At 40.6% G+C, this 22,435-nt stretch overlaps 1 non-coding gene across 1 annotated transcript; it reads left to right on the top strand.

Moving 5' to 3' along the window:
- Window positions 1–21,646: 21,646 nt before the first annotated feature.
- LOC115029459 (small nucleolar RNA SNORA48) lies at window positions 21,647–21,790 on the top strand. Its single transcript, XR_003835035.1, has one exon. It is a non-coding gene; the product is annotated as a small nucleolar RNA SNORA48 (small nucleolar RNA).
- The last annotated feature ends 645 nt before the right edge of the window (window positions 21,791–22,435 follow it).

The following is a 22,435-nucleotide window of genomic DNA, read 5'->3' as shown; positions in this document are numbered from 1 at the left end:
ATCATTAACAGTTGCAGTTTAAGGACTCAGCAGCCTCTAGGTTTTATGAATAGAATGAATGACATCTCAGTTTGCCCTGAGGGTTACAGAGAGCAGAGTTACTGTGTAGTTACTGTTCTGTTGTTGTGAAGAGACATCATGACCAAGAGAACTATAGAAGCAAGCATTTCATTGAAGCTGACTTACAGTTTCAGAGGTTTATTTCAGTAACACCATGGTGGAGACCATAGTCGAATGTGGGCCCACTTGGTGCTGGATAGCTGAGAGCGAGATTATGATCTGTAGACAGACGGGGAGAACAAAACATTTTTGGCCTAGTGTGGACTTTTGAAACCTCAAAGCCTATTCCCAGTGACACATCTCCTTGAACAAGGCCACGCCTCTTAGTTCTTCCCAAACAGTTCCACTAACTGGGGACCAAGCATTCAAACATAGGAGCCTTTGAGGCCATTGCCTTTCAAGCCACCACTCTGGGTACGCTGGTCCCTGGGTCAAGTTATCATTGTACTGATGTGTTTCTATTGCAGAATCCATTCAGCTTTGTGAGGGGCTAGGGGCTATTCCCAATTGGGGAGACACATGTGGGAGCTTGACTTAACAATCTGTTCAAAGACTGGCTTGTGCTATGTAAGTGTGTGAAACTGTTTCCACACCCTCCTATGCAACTCCAAACAGGAGAACCCCAGAAGAGTTTCCATGGGCTTGTCCAGCAGCTCCATCAAGTCCTCGCTGGGATTCACATTCAGTGTTTCCATTCTTGCTCACAGCAACTTCCCCTATTGCCAACTGTTCTCTCTACCCCAGGCCTTCATCTGTCTGATACTGTTTTTCATTATTCAAAGCATGCCCCCTACTCTGGTAAGATATCTCTCTTGCTGTCTGAGAACTTTTTTCCCCCAGAGAAGCCCTTCACTGTTCTCAAAACTGATCCATCTTGGTCCCTTTTGCCACTCTCAGGAACAGTTCCTGACTAAATTCTTGCAGCATGGTTGTCATGGATGCTAAGGCCTTCACATAACGAGGACTCTGATGCCAAGGTTTCACAGCAGCAACAAAGGCCATGATGCTCTTGCCTGGGCTATGACAGGAGTAGGTAAGAAGTCAATCACTGAAGGTGACCTTTACCTATACACTTAAAATCATGTGCTCTCCATGTTTGTCTCTACTGGGCCATCTTGTGATGCCATCTATGCCCACTAGTGTTTATGAGCAGCGTAAGCTAGAGAGCACACATCCGCTTCTGGTTTGTGAGATGTTTATTGAGTAATAGTACGGGAGGAATGCTCACTCGTGTTCGAACTTCAAATTCGAAAGTGTGAAAACCACCGAACAGTTGCCCTCTTAGTGCATCAGGCAAGCACATAAGTTCCTTAGTCTGAAAATGAGGGAACAAACAAAAACTCTACGGCTCACATTCTCCCTGTGACTCCACTCAGCTCACCTTTGACCACTGGCATTCACTTCCTCTTCTTGGAAGCAGAGAAGAGTCAAGGTTTTACATCCTGGGGCACGCATGGTTTTTGGTTTTGTTATTTCCCCAGTCTTAAGAACAGTTTTTGCCATATAAACATCAATGTTTAATAAATATCTAACAAATTTAATTTAGTCCTTGCTTCATTTAGCGGCATTATTCCAGGCAGAACAGTGAACAAAACAAACATGGCTACCATGTTTGTTTTGTCAAGGCAACTTTCATTTTGCCAAAGACAACCTGGGGGAAGAATTACAAATGAAATTACAACTTTCCTAATGTAAATCTCCAGACTCTAGTGGGAACATGTCATGAAGTGGCGTTAGGGGTAGCTGGTGTCTGCAAACAGGAAGCAAATAGCGTGAAGGTAATAGCAGTGGTAAGCTAGAGATGAAAATATTTTAAGCAAAGAGAATAGGGGGTATTAAGTCTGGGGAAAACTCATTCTACCACCCCCTTCTCCACACACTACAAAGTACCTGGGAGGGAGGGAGGGAGGGAAGTGATGGATTAATGAACCAGCAGCATGACTAAAGGTTCTGCATTCTGGATTATTCCTGAATCAATAAAGAATTGGCATTTGAAAAACTAGGTTTTAAAAAAGACTTATTTTATTTTTAATTGAGTGCTGTGTATACATGTAAGAGCAGGTGCCTTCAAGGACCAGAAATACAAGATTCCTGGAGTAGGGACCCAGTCAGTTGTGAGCTTGCCCCATGTGGGTTCTAGGAACCTTTAGGTCATTAACAAGAGTACCACATTCTCTTTACTACAGCCCTTCGAAGCTTGTTTTAATTCCAACTTGATGGGAGAGAGAACTACTTATTGGTAAGTTATTTCTCCATCAATGAATGAGTCAATGCATGTCAGATTAAAATTATATTAAATCAGGTTTATTGGGAAGCTGCTCTCAGGAGAAAGTTCAATGGCCCCCAAGTCTGAGACCAGGGGAGTTGCCTAAGAAGAGAGAAGAGGGGGACTGGGAAAAGAAAGAGAGAAAGAATGTGGACAAAGAGAAGAGAAGGTGAAGGGAGGGAGACCAAAGGGGAGAGCCTCTGGAAGAAGGGCAGTCCATCCCCTGGGCTGGAAAGTTCGTGGTTGGGTCATGGTCTGCCAGGTAGGGAATACAGGGAGAACTTGGAGGCCAAGTCTGCTTTGATATGTAAAAAATACACCCCAGTCCTTTGTCCCTGGTTCCAAAGCCTTAACAATGAGATAATTGATGAGTAAGGACAAATCCCTTTTGCGGTCTGAAATGGCTCCTGGGGAGCTGCTTTCTCAGGATGTTCCATACACCTTTCACCCTGAGGCAGTCTCCTCCCAGCAGCGCCCCCACCCCCCACCCCCACCCCCGCCCAGCACATCAAAAGCATTTGAAGAAAAGGCTCTTTATTGAAGACTTTACAAAAAGGTCCTCCTCAGCTCTTTTCAGAAAGATAGCTCACATCTACATGGAAGGCCAAAGATTCCAAAACCCTGAAATTCATGTTCACAATTTTCATAAGCTGAGTGGAGAGACTTCAAACCTGTAATAGCTGTTATGCCTTTTGAGGACAGCTTCCTGTCCTTTTGTCTAGGGGCCAGAACAGCTCCCCTTCTCACCCACCAGTATTGTTCCCGTAAGCACAGCCATTTTCTACTGTATGTCACTCATATGTCCCCAACTGCTGGGAGACTAGAGGTGTAGACTTTAGCTGGATCAACCCCTGTACCTCACCTGTGAAGGTTTTTTTTTTATCTCGTTCTGTTTTATTTTGCCTTGATACCAAAGAGGCTGTCTATCTCTTCTCATAGATGCACTAGAAAGACTCAAAAGGGTGGTGGCTCCGTTTTCTGCTATCTGACAAATGCAGGTTTTGACCATATGGATCCTAGGGTCCCTATGAATTCATATGACCATATGAATCCCATCTAGTACTTGATTTCAGAGCCTATATATAGACAACCCTATGATAGTCAACAAAGCCAAGAAGAGGAGAGGACTGAACGGGAAGTCTACAGGCTTCTTGTTCTTAGCTCCTTCAGAACTGAGGACTAGCTAAAGTCTTATTCTGTCAAATGAGTTCCTGTGCCTTGAGTTTATGTGTTCAAAATAATACATTTGTCTAGAATGAATCTAATGAAATTCTAGAAACTCGAGGAGTCATTGAGGTTATCCATGCCATCCTCAAGCACTGAGAATGCTAAGTGCTGGCGAACCCCCTGGCAAGGAGTTTGTTTCCATGGAACACATCCCACTCCAGTCTCTTAGACTCTTCTTCCTATGATCCCCAATCCCCAGTGGTTTCTGCTTCTGGAACACCTACTGTCATCTAGAAACACACAGAAGAGGGCTGATCCTCCACCACCAGATAGACTTCCAAATGCTTGGATATAGCTATTTTATTCCCCCTAACTCTTAGAAAGCATATGTCAGCTAAAAAAATATCTGCCCCAAATTAAAATAGCGATCTGAACTTAACTATCTGCTAGATATCTAACCTTGAATGAGCTGTGTACCCGATTTCTCCTCTACAAGGGGAAATAAAACATTTTGATGGATGGAGTAAGTGTCTAACTGTTGAAAGGATGAAGCACAGGACCTGAGTTTGAGAGATTGAGCACAATGCAGGTAAAGTAAGGGCTTGAGAAGTGGCAGCTGTCGCTGAGGCTGCCATGGAGTCCTGACTACCCAGTATACCCTTCCCGTTCTGGGTACTTGTAATCCCTTGGGCCTTGAGACACTTACTAGACACGGTCATCTTACCCTCTCCAGAATGATGTGAATGGCTCCAAACGGGCATTGGCCTGAGGAGGAGAGTTCTGTGGGCACAGCCCTCGACTCTGTTGCCTTTCTATGCAGCTAGCTCCCACCCCATTTTCAGAGTGAACCTCGGGTTAACCCCAGCTTCTTGGATACTGGGTTCCCTCCAAGAGAATTGTTTCTTTATTCTGTCTTTGTGGAATTTCATTTTTAGCCAGGGGCAATTATGAAAGTTTATTCTTGGTTATTTTTTCCTTATGGATTTTATCCAGTATTTCAAGCTGCTAAAATCATTATGACTATTCTAAGACTGGTACGCACTCTGAATTATGTGAGGTCTGAGGACTCATCAAGGCCATCAGCCTACACTGCCAGCTTTGTGTCTCCTGCAATCTGTTAAGGGCATCCTCTGGTTTTGTTAATGTCTTTGATGAAATGTTGACTAAAATGAGCCAAGATCAAAGCCTGGTAACAATTTTAATTGATATCAATACCTACTGTCATATAACCCATAAATTACCCAAAACTTTTAATTATTACATATGACCTAAGTTAATTCTTAAGACTGCCTTCTAAGATATTTTAAATATTTTGCAAGTATGAAAACTATAGTTCAGATAGATTAAATCCTATGACCAACGTCACCTATCTGAGAAGATAAGTTGGAAGGATCCAAAGCCAGGTCTCTGGACAACAAGTTGGTTTACTCCCTTCACAGTAAGGATACTTCACTTGATCACAATCTGCTAGGCCTGTCCTACTTTGTCCACAGAGAGTTCATTAAGACCATTCTGAAATGATTTGTTTGAGATATACTATGAATAGGACAGTTCCCTTTAAATGGTTCTCACATTACAGGGAGTGCTTCTGTGTGATGGCTGTTTATTATCATAGCACCTCCCTGAGTTTTTATTGATATACCATTAGAATACATAAGTGGGGTTAGCATGAGATGGACCTGCACTGACAGCTCATTATTGGGAGCATTCTTTTGTCCTTTCACTTTACCATTTCTGGTTGAAGACTTCCTGCATTGTTTTTGTAAACAAGAGGCAAGGGAGAATTGGAAAACATATTAGTGTCTTTTCAAACCTGTCACTGAATAGCAGAAAAGCTGTGCCCCCTTCCATGACAGTTCTGATCTACTACAAGGCTCAGTCTCATTACTTGCAGCAGCTTTTGTGTTTCTGGGCTGTGAACTCCCAACTTCTGCCACTCTGCCAGTGAGTACATCCCTGCTTCTGTCTGTCCGCACCTAGCAGCCCAACCTCCTCCTGCTACATTTATTTGTTAAAATACGACTTCATTGGTGGCACCTCTAATATGAAACTACTTTGGTTTTGTATATAAATTAGTTTTATATTCTGATTTATTTGTCTGATTTTCCTTATTATTTTCACTGGAGTTGAATGATAATTTCATTTTTTCCTTGATTCTTCCATGCTGTCTGTTTTTACCATCCTGCCAGGGATGTTCCCAGGTATCAGTGGGAGCTCTGGGGCACCTGCCTCACAATCAACAGCAACCATATTCCTCATGTCTTGACCAGAAACAAAATAAAGAGACACTCTTAAGTGCTGACATGGCTGATTTCTGTATCACAAAGTGGACTTTTCTTTTGTCCTGTGGTAAAAAATTCTACTCAAATGGCCCATATGTATGTATGTATGTATGTATGTATGTATGTATGTATGTATGTATGTATATTTCAGGCTTAGCAATGCTATAATTCTCTGAGACATGCCCCTCTCTCAGAAAAGAGATGAGATTGTATATTAAGAATGGGCAGAAATGAGTCACACCAAATATGAGCCACATAGGACAACTATGATCACTAGACTATAATAAAGTTCTTTGCTGTTCTGGCCATCTAAGGCACAAGTCGTCCTTTGGAAGTATTCTAAATACTAAATGCCCCAGCTATGTGTCTCCTACTAGGTGTGATAATGGTTCTGCTGGATCAGCTTACAGAGATCATTCCTGAAGAGAAAGGTATCCCTCAGTGGGCTCTGCAGCCCACTGCCCAGGGTCAACTTTAAGGAACATCTCAGTAAAGAATCCCAGGCCTTAGAACAGCTCAGGGGCCTCCCTAAAAAACAGCCCACAAATGAAAGCTGACAGCTATTTAAACAAGGCTTCGAAAATGTCCTCAGAAAGTTTCACCCCGTGCAATGTGGAGGATCCGAGATTGGAGGAAAAGGTCCTGGGAGATACCTCCATCTCAGAATCGTTGTGAGGTCTACTCATTCCTCCTCACCGAACTTAGTTATTTCCCAGGTAAGAGATAGATATGATTCTACTCCACTCTTACCTACAAAACCAGGGCTCTTATACCACTTGGCTTCTGTGGACAAGACTTTTGGGGCAATGTGGTGGTCTCAATAAGCATTGTCGCCATGGGCTCATTTATTGAATGCTTAATCACCAAGAAGTGGCACTATTTGAAAAGATACAAAGGATTGACAGGCAAGGCCCTATTGAAGGAAGTGTGTCACTGGGGATGATGGCCTTTGAGGCCACACCAAGCCCAGTTTCTCCCTCTCTTCCTCTCCCTTTCCCTTCCCCCTCCCCCTCCCTTTCCTCCCTCTCCCTTTCTTCCCTCTCCCTCTCCCTTTCTCCCTCTCCCTTTCTCCCTCTCCCTCTCCCTCTCCCTCTCCCTCTCCCTCTCCCTCTCCCTCTCCCTCTCCCTCTCCCTCTCCCTCTCCCTCTCCCTCTCCCTCTCCCTCTCCCTCTCCCTCTCCCTCTCCCTCTCCATCATCTCCATCTCCAGAACAGGATATAGTTTCCAGCTACTACTCCAGTACCATGTCTGCCTGCCTTCTGCCATGTCCCACCCACCCCCCCCCATGATGGCAATGGATTAAACCTCTGAAACTGTAAGCCCCCCAAATAAGAGTTGCTGTGGTCATGATGTCTCTCCCCAACAATAGAACAGTGACTAAGACAGGTGAGCTCATTGTCACCTGAGGTCTTCAGCCCCACTGAAGACCATGGTACCCTGACCCAGGTACCACTTGATCCTTGATGGGTAGTGAAGAATGGAAGGGCAGCAGGAAACCTGCCTGACAAACTAAAGGCACTTCCTCAGAATCCTCAACTTTGATTAGACAACAGCAGAAATTAAATGCAAAAGGACATGTGGCCTCGCTTATTCTTGATTTCTTATACAACGCGGCAGGTCAGCTCAGCATGCAAAACTTAGGTAGATATTGTTTGTGACATGGTTCTAAAAAATCATCTCTTGATGGTTGAAGGAAGAGACAAGAGGTTGACTCATCCTGAACATTCTAAGTTGGTAAGTGCTGACTGCTTAAAATACTGATGATTCTGTCAAACTTTTAATACAAACTCACTACCGAAAGACTGTTAGGAAAACAATCCCAAATGCTTCAAGCCAGAAATCCAAAATTTTATATGGTTTCTGTGCTTTGTATCCTGTCCTTTCTGTGTTTAAGATACCAATGAGGAGGAGATGGGAATAGAGAAAGAGTTGGAAAAGAGTGAATCAGAAGAGAAAATAGCGCAACCCACTCCTTAGCTAGAACTTGACCTGGTTTCTGTGTAGAATTTGGTCCATGTGTCTCAGAGGCAAGTGAGCATGTGAACGTGGGAGAACCAGAGATAAAATGAAAACAGAAGCAACACTGGAGGCTTCCATTCATTATAAAGTATCCCTGAAGAACTGTGTGAATCTTGAATGAAGTATCCTGGCTTATAAGATAACAGATTCTGTGAGCCCAGAGCAGCATCACCCCAGGCATAGATGACCTGACACAAGAGAAAGCGGGGCCACAGGCGCTCTGTGGGGAAGGTTGGAGGACAGTCAAGCAGCATCAGGAACACTATCACAGCTACAATGTCTAACTAAATCGTATCACTGAATCTTTCCTTAATCCTCTTGTATTCAAAAAACACCAAAGCATCAACAGGCTGCTCAGCCAGGTGACACAGTGCTTTTATCTGTTGAGTGGGTAACACATCAAATAGATCTTGAGCCCACTGTTTGAAGCTATGTGATAAAGACCTGAGCATGTGACATTTCCTACCTCCACCATGTTACTAGTCTTCATAATGGCCATTCTGGGTAATATACTATAAGGAAACATGTTTCTGTATTATATTTTTCAAAAAAAATATACTGCTAATGACCATGACCTAACAATGTAATTGTGTTGAAGACTCCATTCTAGACTGAGGAGGGCCTCTGTGAAGAAGACACCACTCTATTTTTCCATACCAGCAATGCAGCGTTCTCTCTGTAAGCTACCAAGTAGACAGGGCATGGAAGAACTGGTTAGTTTTCTTTAGGAAGGTGGCAAAAAAGTGTTGACTTTCTTCCATTCACTGTTTGTGCATATCTGGTTGGACTGACTGGTCTATAGGGATACACAGAACACCCTCTGCAAGAGAGGCACCTCCTGAGAAGCACTCAATCATGAGACTCAATTTTGTCTTACATCAGTTAGGAGTGATTTGTATGAAACCATGGGTAGCAGAGATCCTAGGAAAATGGCTTAATATTAAATGACTTGTTTCTTCTTCATGGATAACTTGAGTATAAGATGGAAGCTGTAGACCTTGCTCTAATATTTAGATCCTAGGGAAAGGGAAAGGAGAAATCGTAGTGTAACAGTCACTGGGCAGCTGCTTTTGAAGCTTTCCTGACTATGCTGCTCAAGACTTCTTGAATATTAATTATTCAAATATCAGTATTATATTCATTATTATTATTAGAGGTTTGATATTTAACCTCTACGTTTTAAAGTAGTTGCAGGATATTTATTTATACATGGTATTTTTCATCTTAAAGATCTCTTTTTTAAGAGAATATTTATCCATGTGCATGTGTGTATGTGTGTTTGTATGTGTTTGTATTCTGTCTTCATGCACCTCAGAAGAGGGAATCAGATGCCATTAGACATGGATTGTGAGCCACCATATGGTTGGTGGGAACTGAACTTGCAACCTCTGGAAGAAGAGTCAATGCTCTTAACTACTGAGCCATTATCTCCAGCCTCTACTTACTAAGAGACTTTTTAGAAAATAATAGATGGGTGCTAGAGTACTACTCAGCTATTAAAAAGAATGAATTTATGAAATTCCTAGCCAAATGGATGGACCTGGAGGGCATCATCTTGAGTGAAGTAACACAATCACAAAAGAACTCACACAATATGTATTCACTGATAAGTGGATATTAACCCAAAACTTAGGATACCCAAGATATAAGATACAATTTACTAAATGCATGAAACTCAAGAAGAATGAAGACCAAAGTGTGGACACTGTGCCCCTTCTTAGAATTGGGAACAAAACACCCAGGGAAGGAGTTACAGAGACAAAGTTCGTAGCTGTGATGAAAGGATGGACCATTTAGAGACTGCCGTATCCAGGGATCCATCCCATAAGCAGCTTCTAAACGCTGACACCATTGCATACACTAGCAAGATTTTGCTGAAAGGACCCAAATATAGCTGTCTATTGTGAGACTATGCCGGGGCCTAGCAAACACAGGAGTGGATGTTCACAGTCAGCTATTGGATGTATCACAGGGCTCCCAATGGAGAAGCTAGAGAAAGTACCCAAGGAGCTAAAGGGATCTGCAACCCTATTGTTGGAACAACATGATGTACTAACCAGAACCCCGGAGCTCTTGTCTCTAGCTGCATATGTATCGAAAGATGGCCTAGTCGGCCATCACTGGAAAGAGAGGCCCATTGGACTTGCAAACTTTATATGCCCCAATATAGGGGAATGCCAGGGCCAAAAGAATGGGAATGGGTGGGTAGGGAAGGGGGGGCGCTATGGGGGACTTTTGGGATAGCATTGGAAATGTAACTGAGGAAAATATGTAATAAAAATATTAAAAATTTTAAAAAAAGATAAAAAAAATAGATAGGTGCTAAATTTTGCCAAATGCCTTCTCTACTTCTATTGAAGTGATTATGGGTTTTCTACGATGCTCTGTTAATATAGGAAACAATGTAGATTGATTCAAATGGTGTTCATCCATTTGAATACTCCAGGGAAATGGTTTGATTGTGGTAGTAACGTCTTTCTCTAAGGCTGGATTCGGTTTGGTACTGCACTGTTAGACTCCTGCGTTGGAGTCATGATTGAGACTGGTCTTCAATCTTTCTTCAGTAATGTGTTTGTTGGGCTGATGTCCATGTGCTGGACAAACTGCTCAAGATGGAGCAGACTGCTACTGCCTCAGGTTACATCTATTATTATATCTTTCTTAAATGTCTGCTAAGATCCTGCACTAAATCCACTTGCAACTTAGGTTTTCTTTATGGAAATATTTTGTCTGGAAAATAAAATTGCTTAAACACAAAACTACTATTGAATCTGTCTGCCTGGGTTATATTTCTTAAGGAATTTGTCATTTTATGTAAGTTTCCAAATTTATCTTCATGAAAGTATTTGTAATATTTTTCTCATTCCTTTGATATCTGAAGTTATCTTTCTTTCAGTCCCAATAATGGTGATTTTTCCTTCTTAATTCATCTTATTAGATATCTGTCAATTTTGCTAATCTTTTCAACATGCATTCTATTTCTCTGTTGCTTTATGCACATTGATTCTGCCCTTGCTGATTTTTTGCTTTTTAATTACCTTGAAATTGATTGGTTCTTTGTCTGGTTTCTTAATGTGAGAACTTAAATCATAAATTTTATATTTTCTTGTCTAATATAAACCACGAGGCAATCCACCCCCCTCCAAACATTAGATCTTCCCTCTTCAGATCCCTCAGCCCCAGGGTCCCACTCTGTTTGCTGTGTGACTACAAGCCATGCAGAAGAACATTAACTTTAAATATTTGGCCATTTTATTATACTGCCATTTGTTTTTAGCTCATCCCATTTTGTCCAGAAAGAACACTTTAAGAGTTTGTTCTTTCAGTGTCTGCCAAGGCTGTCTTTATGCTTAGGGACCAGCTGTCTGGCTAACCCATATGTCAGTTATGTGGTTAGTGTGTAAATACCAGCTTCATCCTATTCATTTATATTAGTGCCAAACCCATCACTTCTTTATTGACTATTGATGTTAGGACAAGTTGATTCACATTAGTTAAAACTGTATGTGTTTATTGATTATATAATCCCATCAGTTATTAAAAGGAAGGTGTTAAATAAAGTCTATAGCTATTGTTTGTAGGTGAACATTTCTTTCTTTAGCTCTATACATTTTTACATGCACTCTGAATTTGTTATGTAAAATATATTATTGTTATATCCATATATACATATACATACATATATAGATATATATGTCTTCCTGATAATTAAACTGTCATTTGAAGCACCCATTTATCAATGTGTTCCTAGCCTGGAAGTCTGTTCAGTGTTGTATTTACATCCTCTTTCTGGCTCAGTGCTCTCATCCTGCTACTTAGAACGTGCCTGGGTCACTTTACTGTAACTGTGTCTTTTTACAGGCAATAAGTGATTAACTTTGGCCTTTAATTTGTTCTTTTAGTTTCTGCTTTATGTAAAATTTATTTTTAATTATATGTACATTTGTGTGCTGTGAAGGTGAACGTGCATGTGGCATCAGGTGTCTGAGGAGGCCAGAGAGAATATTGGATCTCCTGAACTTAAATTACAGGTGGTTGTATTCCACCAACTGTGGGTGTTGGAAACCAAGGAAACCAAACACTAGTCCTCTGCAAGAGCAGTTTGCTCTCTTTTTTTTTAATTAGGTATTTATTTCATTTACATTTCCAATGCTATCTGAAAAGTCCCCCATACACTCCCCCCAACTCCCCTACCCACCCACTCCCACTTCTTGACCCTGGCTTTCCCCTGTACTGAGGCTTAAAGAGTTTGCAAGATCAACGGGCCTCTCTTTCCAATGTAGGCTGAATAGGCCATCTTCTGATACATATGCAGCTAGAGACATGAGCTCTTGGGGGTACTGGTTAGTTCATATTGTTGTTCCACCTATAGGGTTGCAGACCCCTTTAGCTCCTTGGGTACTTTCTCTAACTCCTCCATTGGGGGCCCTGTGATCCATCCAATAGCTGACTGTGAGCATCCACTTCTGTGTTTGCTAGGCCCCTGCATAGCCTCACAAGAGACAGCTATATCAGAGTCCTTTCAGCAAAATCTTGCTAGTATATGCAATGGTGTCAGCGTTTGGAGGCTGATTTTGGGATGAATCCCTGGATATGGCAGTCTCTAGTGGTCCATCCTTTCATCTCAGCTCTAAACTTTGTCTCTGTAACTCCTTCCATGGGTATTTTGTTCCCAATTCTAAGAAGGGGCAAAGTGTCCACATTTTGGTTTTCCTTCTTCTTCAGTTTCATGTGTTTTGCAGATTGTATCTTGGGTATTGGAAGTTTCTGGGCTAATATCCACTTATCAGTGAGTACATATCATGTGAGTTCTTTTGTGATTGGGTTACCTCACTCAGGATGATGCCCTCCAGGTCCATCCATTTGCCTAGGAATTTCATAAATTCATTCTTTTTAATAGCTGAGTAGTACTCCATTGTGTAAATGTACCACATTTTCTGTATCCATTCCTCTGTTGAGGGACATCTCGGTTCTTCCCAGCTTCTGGCTATTATAAATAAGGCTGCTATGAACATAGTGGAGTGTCCTTCTTACAAGTTGGAACATCTTCTGGATATATGCCCAGGAGAGGTATTGCTGGATCCTCCGGTAGTACTATGTCCAATTTTCTGAGGAACCGCCAGAATGATTTCCAGAGTGGTTGTACAAGCTTGTAATCCCACCAACAATGGAGGAGTGTTCCTCTTTCTCCACATTCTCGCCAGCATCTGCTGTCACCTGGGTTTTTGATCTTAGCCATTCTGACTGGTGTGAGGTGGAATCTCGGGGTTGTTTTGATTTGCATTTCCCTGATGATTAAGGATGCTGAACATTTTTTCAGGTGCTTCTCAGCCATTCGGTATTCCTCAGGTGAGAATTCTTTGCTTAGCTCTGAGCCCCATTTTTTAATGGGGTTATTTGATTTTCTGGAGTCCACCTTCTTGAGTTATTTTTATATATTGGATATTAGTCCCCTATCTGATTTAGGATAGGTAAAGATCCTTTCCCAATCTGTTGGTGGTCTTTTTATCTTATTTACGGTGTCTTTTGCCTTACAGAAGCTTTGCAATTTTATGAGGTCCCATTTGTCGATTCTCGATCTTACAGCACAAGCCATTGCTGTTCAACTTAGGAATTTTTCCCCTGTGCCCATATCTTTGAGGCTTTTCCCCACTTTCTCCTCTATAAGTTACACTGTCTCTGGTTTTATGTGGAGTTCCTTCATCCTCTTAGATTTGAGCTTAGTACAAGGAGATAGGAATGGATTAATTCACATTCTTCTACATGATAACTGCCCGTTGTGCCAGCACCATTTGTTGAAAATGCTGTCTTTTTTCCACTGGATGGTTTTAGCTCCCTTGTCAAAGATCAAGTGACCATAGGTGTGTGGGTTCATTTCTGGGTCTTCAAATCTATTCCATTGGTCTACTTGTCTGTCCCTATACCAATACCATGCAGTTTTTTATCACAATTGCTCTGAAGTACAGCTTTAGGTCAGGCATGGTGATTCCACCAGAGGTTCTTTTATCCTTGAGAAGAGTTTTTGCTATCCTAGGTTTTTTGTTATTCCAGATGAATTTGCAGATTGCACTTTCTAATTCGTTGAAGAATTGAGTTGGAATTTTGATGGGGATTGCATTGAATCTGTAGATTGCTTTTGGCAAGATATTCATTTTTACAAATTGATCCTGCCAATCCATGACCATGAGAGATCTTTCCATCTTCTGAGATCTTCTTTAATTTCTTTCTTCAGAGACTTGAAGTTCTTATCATGCAGATCTTTCATTTCCTTAGTTAAGAGTCACGCCAAGGTATTTTATATTATTTGTGACTATTGAGAAGGGTGTTGTTTCCCTAATTTCTCTCTCAGCCTGTTTATTGTTTGTGTATAGAAAGGCCATTGACTTGTTTGAGTTAATTTTATATCCAGCTACTTCACTGAAACTGTTTATCAGGTTTAGCAGTTCTCTGGTGGAATATTTAGGGTCACTTATATATACTATCATATCATCTGCAAAAAGTGATATTTTGACTTCATCTTTTCCAATTTGTATCCCTTTGACCTTTTGTTGTCGAATTGCTCTGGCTAGGACTTCAAGTACAATGTTGAATAGGTATGGAGAAAGTGGACAGCCTTGTCTAGTCCCTGATTTTAGTGGGATTGCTTCCAGCTTCTCACCATTTACTTTGATGTTGGCTACTGGTTTGCTGTAGATTGCTTTTATCATGTTTAGATATGGGCCTTGAATTCCTGATCTTTCCAAAACTTTTATCATGAATCAGTGATGGCTTTCTTCGCATCTAATGAGATGATCATGTGGTTTTGGTCTTTGAGTTTGTTTATATAATGGATTACGTTGATAGATTTCCATATATTAAACCATCCCTGCATCCCTGGGATGAAACCTACTTAGTCAGGATGGATGATTGTTTTGATGTGTTCTTGGATTCGGATAGCAAAAATTTTATTGAGGATTTTTGCATTGATATTCATAAGGGAAATTGGTCTGAAGTTTTCTATGATTGTTGGGTCTTTCTGTGGTTTAGGTATCAAAGTAATTGTGGCCTCATAGAATGAATTAGGTAGAGTACCTTCTGCTTCTATTTTGTGGAACAATTTGTGAAGAACTGAAATTAGATCTTCTTTGAAGGTCTGATAGAACTCTGCACTAAACCCATCTGGTCCTGGGCTTTTTTTGGTTGGGAGACTATTAATTGTTGTGTCTGGTCAGCAGATTACAGGTTTGGGTTCTAGCCTGGAAAGGCATTTTGGAAACCTGGAAGAGAAGAGGGGCTGGGCTGCGTGAGATAAGGAAGGAACCAAGACAAAGGTCTCTGCTCAAGGTTCAATTTTTACTATTCCGGCACTCCGTTATGAAGGAAGGGGGAGGGCCCCAATTCCCGCCAAATAATCCAGAGTCCAGTAGCAGGGTGACCATGTGATGGCTTCAAACATCAAAGCTGCAGGTTCCAGCAGGGGCCGTGGCAGAACAATTGAGCAGGAAGCTCCACCCCTGAGCATGCAGGTTTCAAGCTGGGGGAGGGGAGACTACAATTAATTACTGCTTCTATTTCTTTAGGGGATATAAGACTGTTTAGATCATTAACCTGATCCTGGTTTAACTTTGGTACCTCATATCTGTCTAGAAATCTGTCCATTTCATCCAGGTTTTCCAGTTTTGTTGAGTATAGCCTTTTGTAGAAGGATCTGATGGTGTTTTGGATTTCTTCAGGATCTGTTGTTATGTCTCCCTTTTCATTTCTGATTTTGTTAATTAGGATGCTTTCCTTGTGCCCCCTAGTGAGTCTGGCCAAGGGTTTATCTATCTTGTTGATTTTCTCAAAGAATCAGCTCCTAGTTTGGTTGACTCTGAATAGTTCTTCTTGTTCCACTTGGTTGATTTCGTCCCTGAGTTTGATTATTTCCTGCCATCTACTCCTCTTGGGTGAATTTGCTTCCTTTTGTTCTAGAGCTTTTTTAGGTGTGTTGTCAAGCTGCTAGTGTGTGGTCTCTCTAGTTTCTTTTTGGAGGCACTCAGAGCTATGAGTTTTCCTCTTACAAATGCTTTCATTTTGTCCCATAAGTTTGAGTTTGTTGTGGCTTCATTTTCATTAAACTCTAAAAAGTCTTTAATTTCTTTCTTTATTCCTTCCTTGACCAAGGTATCATTGAGAAGAGTTTTGTTCAGTTTCCACATGAATGTTGGCTTTCTATAATTTATGTTGTTTTTGAAGATCAGCCTTAGTCCATGGTGATCTGATAGGATGCATGGGACAATTTCAATATTTTTGTATCTGTTGAAGCCTATTTTGTGACCAATTATATGGTCAATTTTGGAGAAAGTACTGTGAGGTGCTGAGAAGATATATCCTTTTGTTTTAGGATAAAATGTTCTGTAGATATCTGTTAGATCCATTTGTTTCATAACTTCTGTTAGTTTCACTGTGTCCCTGTTTATTTTCTGTTTCCACGATTTGTTCCTTGATGAAAGTGGTGTGTTGAAGTCTCCCACTATTATTGTATGAGGTGCAACGTGTGCCTTGAACTTTACTAAAGTTTCTTTAATGAATGTGGCTGCCTTTGCATTTGGAGCATAGATATTTAGAATTGAGAGTTCCTCTTGGAAGATTTTACCTTTGATGAGTATGAAGTGTCCCTCCTTGTCTTTATTGATAACTTTGGGTTGGAAGTCGATTTTATTAGATATTAGAATGGCTACTCAATCTTGTTTCTTCAGACCATTCGCTTGGAAATTTGTTTTCCAGCCTTTCATTCTGAGGTAGTGTCTGTCTTTTTCCCTGAGATGGGTTTCCTGTAAGCAGCAGAATGTTGGGTCCTCTTTGTGTAGCCAGTCTGTTAGTCTATGTCTTTTTATTGGGGAGTTGAGTCCATTGATATTAAGAGATATTAAGGAAAAGTAATTGTTGCTTCCTATTATATTTGTTGTTAAAATTCGCATTCTGTTCTTGTGGCTGTCCTTTTTTAGGTTTGTTGAAGGATTGCTTTCTTCCTTTTTCTAGGGCGTGGTTTCTGTCCTTGTATTTTTGTTTTCTGTTATTATCCTTTGAAGGGCTGGATTTATGAAAAGATAATGTGTGAATTTGGTTTTGTCGTGGAATACTTTGGTTTTTCCATCTATGGTAATTGAAGTTTGGCTGGGTATAGTAGCCTGGGCTGGCATTTGTGTTCTCTTAGTGTCTGTATAACATCTGTCCAGGCTCTTCTGGCTTTCATAGTCTCTGGTGAAAAGTCTGGTATAATTCTGATAGGCCTGCCTTTATATGTTACTTGACTCTTTTCCCTTACTGCTTTTAATATTCTATCTTTATTTAGTGCATTTGTTGTTTTGATTATTATGTGTCAGGAGGAATTTCTTTTCTGGTCCAGTCTATTTGGAGTTCTGTAGGCTTCTTGTATGTTTATGGGCATCTCTTTCTTTAGGTTTGGGAAGTTTTCTTCTATAATTTTGTTGAAGATATTTGCTGGCCCTTTAATTTGAAAATCTTCATTCTCATCTACTCCTATTATCCGTAGGTTTGGTCTTCTCATTGTGTCCTGGATTTCCTGGATGTTTTGAGTTAGGATCTTTTTGGATTTTGTATTTTCTTTGATTGTTGTGGCGATGTTCTCTATGGAGTCTTCTGCACCTGAGATTCTCTCTTCCATTTCATGTATTCTGTTGCTGATGCTCGAATCTATGTTTCCAGATTTCTTTCCTAGGGTTTCTATCTCTAGCGTTGCCTCACTTTGGGTTTTCTTTATTGTGTCTACTTCCCTTTTTAGGTCTAGTATTGTTTTATTCAATTCCATCACCTGTTTGGTTGTGTTTTCCAGTTTTTCTTTAAGGACTTGTAACTCTTTAGCAGTGTTCTCCTGTATTTCTTTAAGAGAGTTATTAAAGTCCTTCTTGATGTCCTCTACCATCCTCATGAGATATGCTTTTAAATCCGGGTCTAGCTGTTTGAGTGTGTTGGGATGCCCAGGACTGGGTGAGGTGGGAGTGCTGGGTTCTGATGATGGTGAATGGTCTTGGTTTCTGTTAGCAAGATTCTTACATTTGCCTTTCGAATTTGGTAATCTTGGTGGTCCAAAGATCGAGTGGAGAGTCCTCTAGGGGACCTTGGGGGTGTCTGCCAACTCTGCGCCCAACGTGACCGGGTGCTGGCGCTGACCGGAAGGGAGTTGTGACCTTGGTCAGGCTGGGTTTTCTGCTTCCCTAATGCTGTCTCAGGTCCCGCGCGATTGGATTGGAACAGAAGTTGTGATCCACTCATCAGAGGTCCTAAGATTGCATGGAGAGTCCTCTAGGGGACCTTAGGGTGTCCACCGACTCTGCGCCCAAGGTGACCTGGTGCTGGCACCGACTGGAAGGGACCCAGTTTGCCCTCTTAACCAATGAGGCATCTCTCCATTCTACTTTCTGCTTTTTAGATGGAATAAATTCATTTACCCTTAATATAATTACTGATGTGATTAAATATTGTATCAGACACCGTATTGATGATAGTCAGTCTCTAGTTTTACTATCTGCTTATGTCTTTTCTCTTATCTCTTGTATTAGTTTGTTTTTCATATTCCATTTCACTCTTCAACTTTCTTTGCATTAATTTTTAACTATCTGCAGGCATAATGCTATTGTGCAATGTGTAAAGACCATCTTGTATTATTCAAATGCTGATTTCTGTGCCTACATTTCTGGTTGTAATCCTTATTCTGAGAATCTCCTGTCTCAATGTTGTGTAAACATTGCTCCTCAATTATCCTGATTGATCAATAAAGAGCTGAGGGGAAATGAGTGACCAGGGGAAAGAATAGGGCTGGTCTTCTTCCCAGCCCTGGGAGGGGGAGGAAGAGAGAGGAAGTACAAATTCAGCTAGGAGGAAAGGGTCCAGGAGACATCCTAAGAAAACAGCTAGAATAGAGAAAGCCATAAAGTGCAAATATCTTATTATCTTGGAGGTTACCAGATCAGTTTAGAGAATTAAAATAGATTAATACTACTCAGTTGTTATACCTTAAAGCTGTTAAATAAATAAAACAGTCCTATCAATTATTTGGGAGCTAGTCAGGTTAAGAGAAGACTGCAACATTTACAAATTAAGCTTAACAATGATCACTTTTATATAAATTATAAAATGCATCTTCAATTTATTACTGGCAACTTAAATATTCTAATAGTTTATATGAAATGTAAAACTATAACAGAGAATTTTACTAATCCTACCTAATCTTTTTGTCTATTTTTGTTATTTAGTTGCCTACCTAAGTTATTAAATGCCATAATGAATGTATCAATTTTTGTTTTATAAATTTCATTAATTACTACTTTCATCCCATGGTGTGTGTTTGGGGGTGGGGTTGCATTCACATGCGTGTGCACATGCACACATACTGTGGTTTGTATGTGAATATTAGAGAACAACTTGTGAGAATTGGTTCCCTCCTTTCACCATGTGGTTTCTGCAAATTAAACTCCAATCATCTGAAAGCATCCTGAGCTACTTTGCTGACCCCTTGTTTTTAATCTCATTTACATACCTGATCTGATGTATTTACATAAAAATCTAGGACCCACAGATGAGTCAGAAAAAAAAATGAGCTATTTGTCTGAGACCTAATGATAATATTATATCCATTTGCATCCATTTTTCATGCAAATGATATAACTCTTATTTTTTTGACTGAAAATATTCTAGTTTGTATAAGTATCCATTTTTTAAAATCAGTTCTTCTCTCGATTGATATCCAGGTTGATTCCATAATGCGGCTATTGTGTATAATGCTGCAATATATCAATGTGATGTGTTGACTTTGAGTCTTTCCCATGAATCCTCAGGGTATGGAAGATACTAATCTCCACAGTGACTGAACTAGTTCATGTTCCTATCCACAGCCTGGGACTGGAATCTCTGTGTGGTTTTAACTTGTATTTCTTTGATAAATTATGAGAATGACTTATTTTTCATGTTTACTGGCCATTTATACTCCATCTTTTGATAATTTTTTTTATTTTACTGGTTCACTTAATTGGAGATTGAATTGATTGATTGTCATTTGGGATTTTGTGTTCTTTTAAGTCTTAGATATTAATCCTTTGTTGCTCTATAGGTGGATGTAATTTTTTTTCTCTTCCTATGGCTGCTCTCCACTCAATTGTTTCCTTTGCTTGCACCTCAAATTTTTGAATTATATTTTCAATAGACAACAAATTTGGAGTTCCTCCCTTATCTTACAAGTTTAACTGTGGCATGAGTCAATCCATTGTCTTCACCAACTATTGTTTCTGATGAAAAGTTACTTGGTATTTATATCTCTGTTTCCTGTTTTGTAACTCTAAAGACCTATATTAATGCTTCTAGAATTTTCCTCTTCATCTTTTGTCTTTCAGTGGTTTGACTTCATTGTATCTAGGTGTGCTCCTCTTTGTTTTAACTCTCATTCATGACTGTGTTCTTTGGTTCTGTCAGGCTTATTTCATCCTCAGAGGCAGGTCAATTTCAGATTAGAATTCTCTTATAGCACAACCTCACTGTAGTCATAAATGGATGCCTGTAGTGTTCACTGAGCTGCCTCTACTCTGGTTCATTTTGAATTCTAATATACCCCAACATTATCTGCTAGATCATAACCTCAAAATGGTTGATTCTAGAAAGGTAGATCTTTCAAGGGAGTGACCATCCTGACCTCTGAACAACTCCCTCTTCTTCGGTCCTAAGGGCTTACAAATTTCAGCTGCAGCAATGGCCCACTACTTTTCCATAAAACATCTTAGTTCCTCGGGGCCATAGTTGTCCTTGGCCCATACTTTCCTAAGCTGTGCCATGCAAGTGTACTTGTGCTATCCAAGTGTCCATGAAAGTGTCCAGATAAAAAAATATGCCCATATCACCTCCTGAGTTTCCCCCATTTCAAGATTACAGTCCTGTGCTGTTATTCCTTATTCAAAAAAGTTGCTTCACACAATAGTGTTTATTCTTCAGAAACAACTAGCAGGCTAGGATCACCACTGCTTCAGAATGGTGATGTAGACAATGGCATTTAAGCACCTTTTATAACAGAGCTGTTTAATTGTTTCTGAGATAACAACAGTCTTCTAAAACCTAGAGCACATTCTAAGGTGCTATAAAAACCATTAACTGAAGGTCATATATACCACAGGTTCAAGGACAGGAGATAAATTATTGATTTGGTTTGTCTATATAAAATGTTAAGAACAAATTAGTTATGGTTTTTAACTCTCCATGAATCTGTAAGCTAGTAACAAATGATGAGCATTTAGTCAGATAATTATTCCTAGGTGTTATGTATGTAGACATTCTCTGTTATAAACCTCTTATTTAATTTATGACTTAATTTACTGATAAATTCATAGTGAATTTTTTACCATATGATCACACACTCTGAAAGTCCGACAAATATTGAAGACAAAGAGTAGAGACAGGCCTCTGTCCCCTCCCTGACCAGAGTTCAACTTAGAGCTGCACAATTCCTGTTAAGATAGAACAGATTACTTTACCTAGCCTCCCACTGTTTTACTATGAGGTGCTAAACCAGAGACTGTAGCTTCTCCCCTCAGAGGAACCCTGACAGTCAGATCAGATGTAGTGGTAAAGTACCTTACACTTTGGATGGATAGCAAATGGTTTATGGCCTAGTTTCTAAGTGGAGACAAAATGAGATAAAAAGGACCCTTCAATAGTGGGTTGTATGTTTTGGCTGAAAACTTTTATCATCAGAAGTAGAAATTGGCTGCCAGAAAAGCAGTTATTTACCTAATTTTCTGCTTTAACTACCAACAGAGGCATAACAATAGCACTCTTTTGTGTATTTTAAAAGATATTTTAATTTTTACATTTTAGAAATCTGTGCAGAATCTCCTGGTGATGGGCAAAGGGACACCTTGTCAGTGGTGGTGTTCTTACATCAGTCAGGGGACAAGCAGAAGGCAGTCCTTTGTTCATCCTAGCTTGATACCTGGCATGGTGGTCAAAATTGTTTTATGCCTAGGACATACAAAAATCAAATCAAATCAAATCCAGGTAGCATAGCATGGGAGTAGGAAGACAGACAGAAACCTGCTGACTGGCATGCCACCCTCAGACCTACTCTCTGGTGCATGGCACAAACAGGCCATAGATACCCACTTGCCATCACACGAAGCAGCATGGACAGAAGATGTCACCCAGGAGCCCACCTTGTGACTAACCTGCGGCAGGAGCCACCTCAATGTTCATGGTCAGATGGGAGTGAAAGAGAAGTGAGCAGTTTGAGAATTATGAAGAGACATGGAACTGGAGACTAGAAGGGAGAGAGGAGAAGCCTGTTGTGAGTGGCCAGCCCTACCAGAGTGAACCTGAGCTGCCACTGAGGGTCATGCCTGATTCCATGGCTACACAGCAGCAGGATCAATGTCAATGTCTGTGGCTCATATTACCACTATATAGAACATGGGGGTGTCCCTGGTCAGGGTGAGGAGGTCAGTGCAGAGCCATTGGAAGATTCCACCAGATCCCTCCCCTCCTAGAAGAGACAGGTCAGAGAGTACATAGGCCAGAAAGGAAAGGCTCATCATTCTCTAAAGACCAATCAGTTTAAAGGGTGCACTGTTCACCAATCATATTGTGCCTAGTGCTGATGCTCTATTCAGCCCCTGGAAACTGT

This window comes from Mus caroli, unplaced genomic scaffold, assembly GCF_978045245.1.
Source record: "Mus caroli unplaced genomic scaffold, Mus_caroli_1 scaffold_16, whole genome shotgun sequence".
In the NCBI taxonomy this organism is placed as follows: Eukaryota; Metazoa; Chordata; class Mammalia; order Rodentia; family Muridae; genus Mus; species Mus caroli.
Note: the sequence above shows the minus strand (reverse complement) of the source record. Positions and strands in the feature narration are given on the sequence as shown.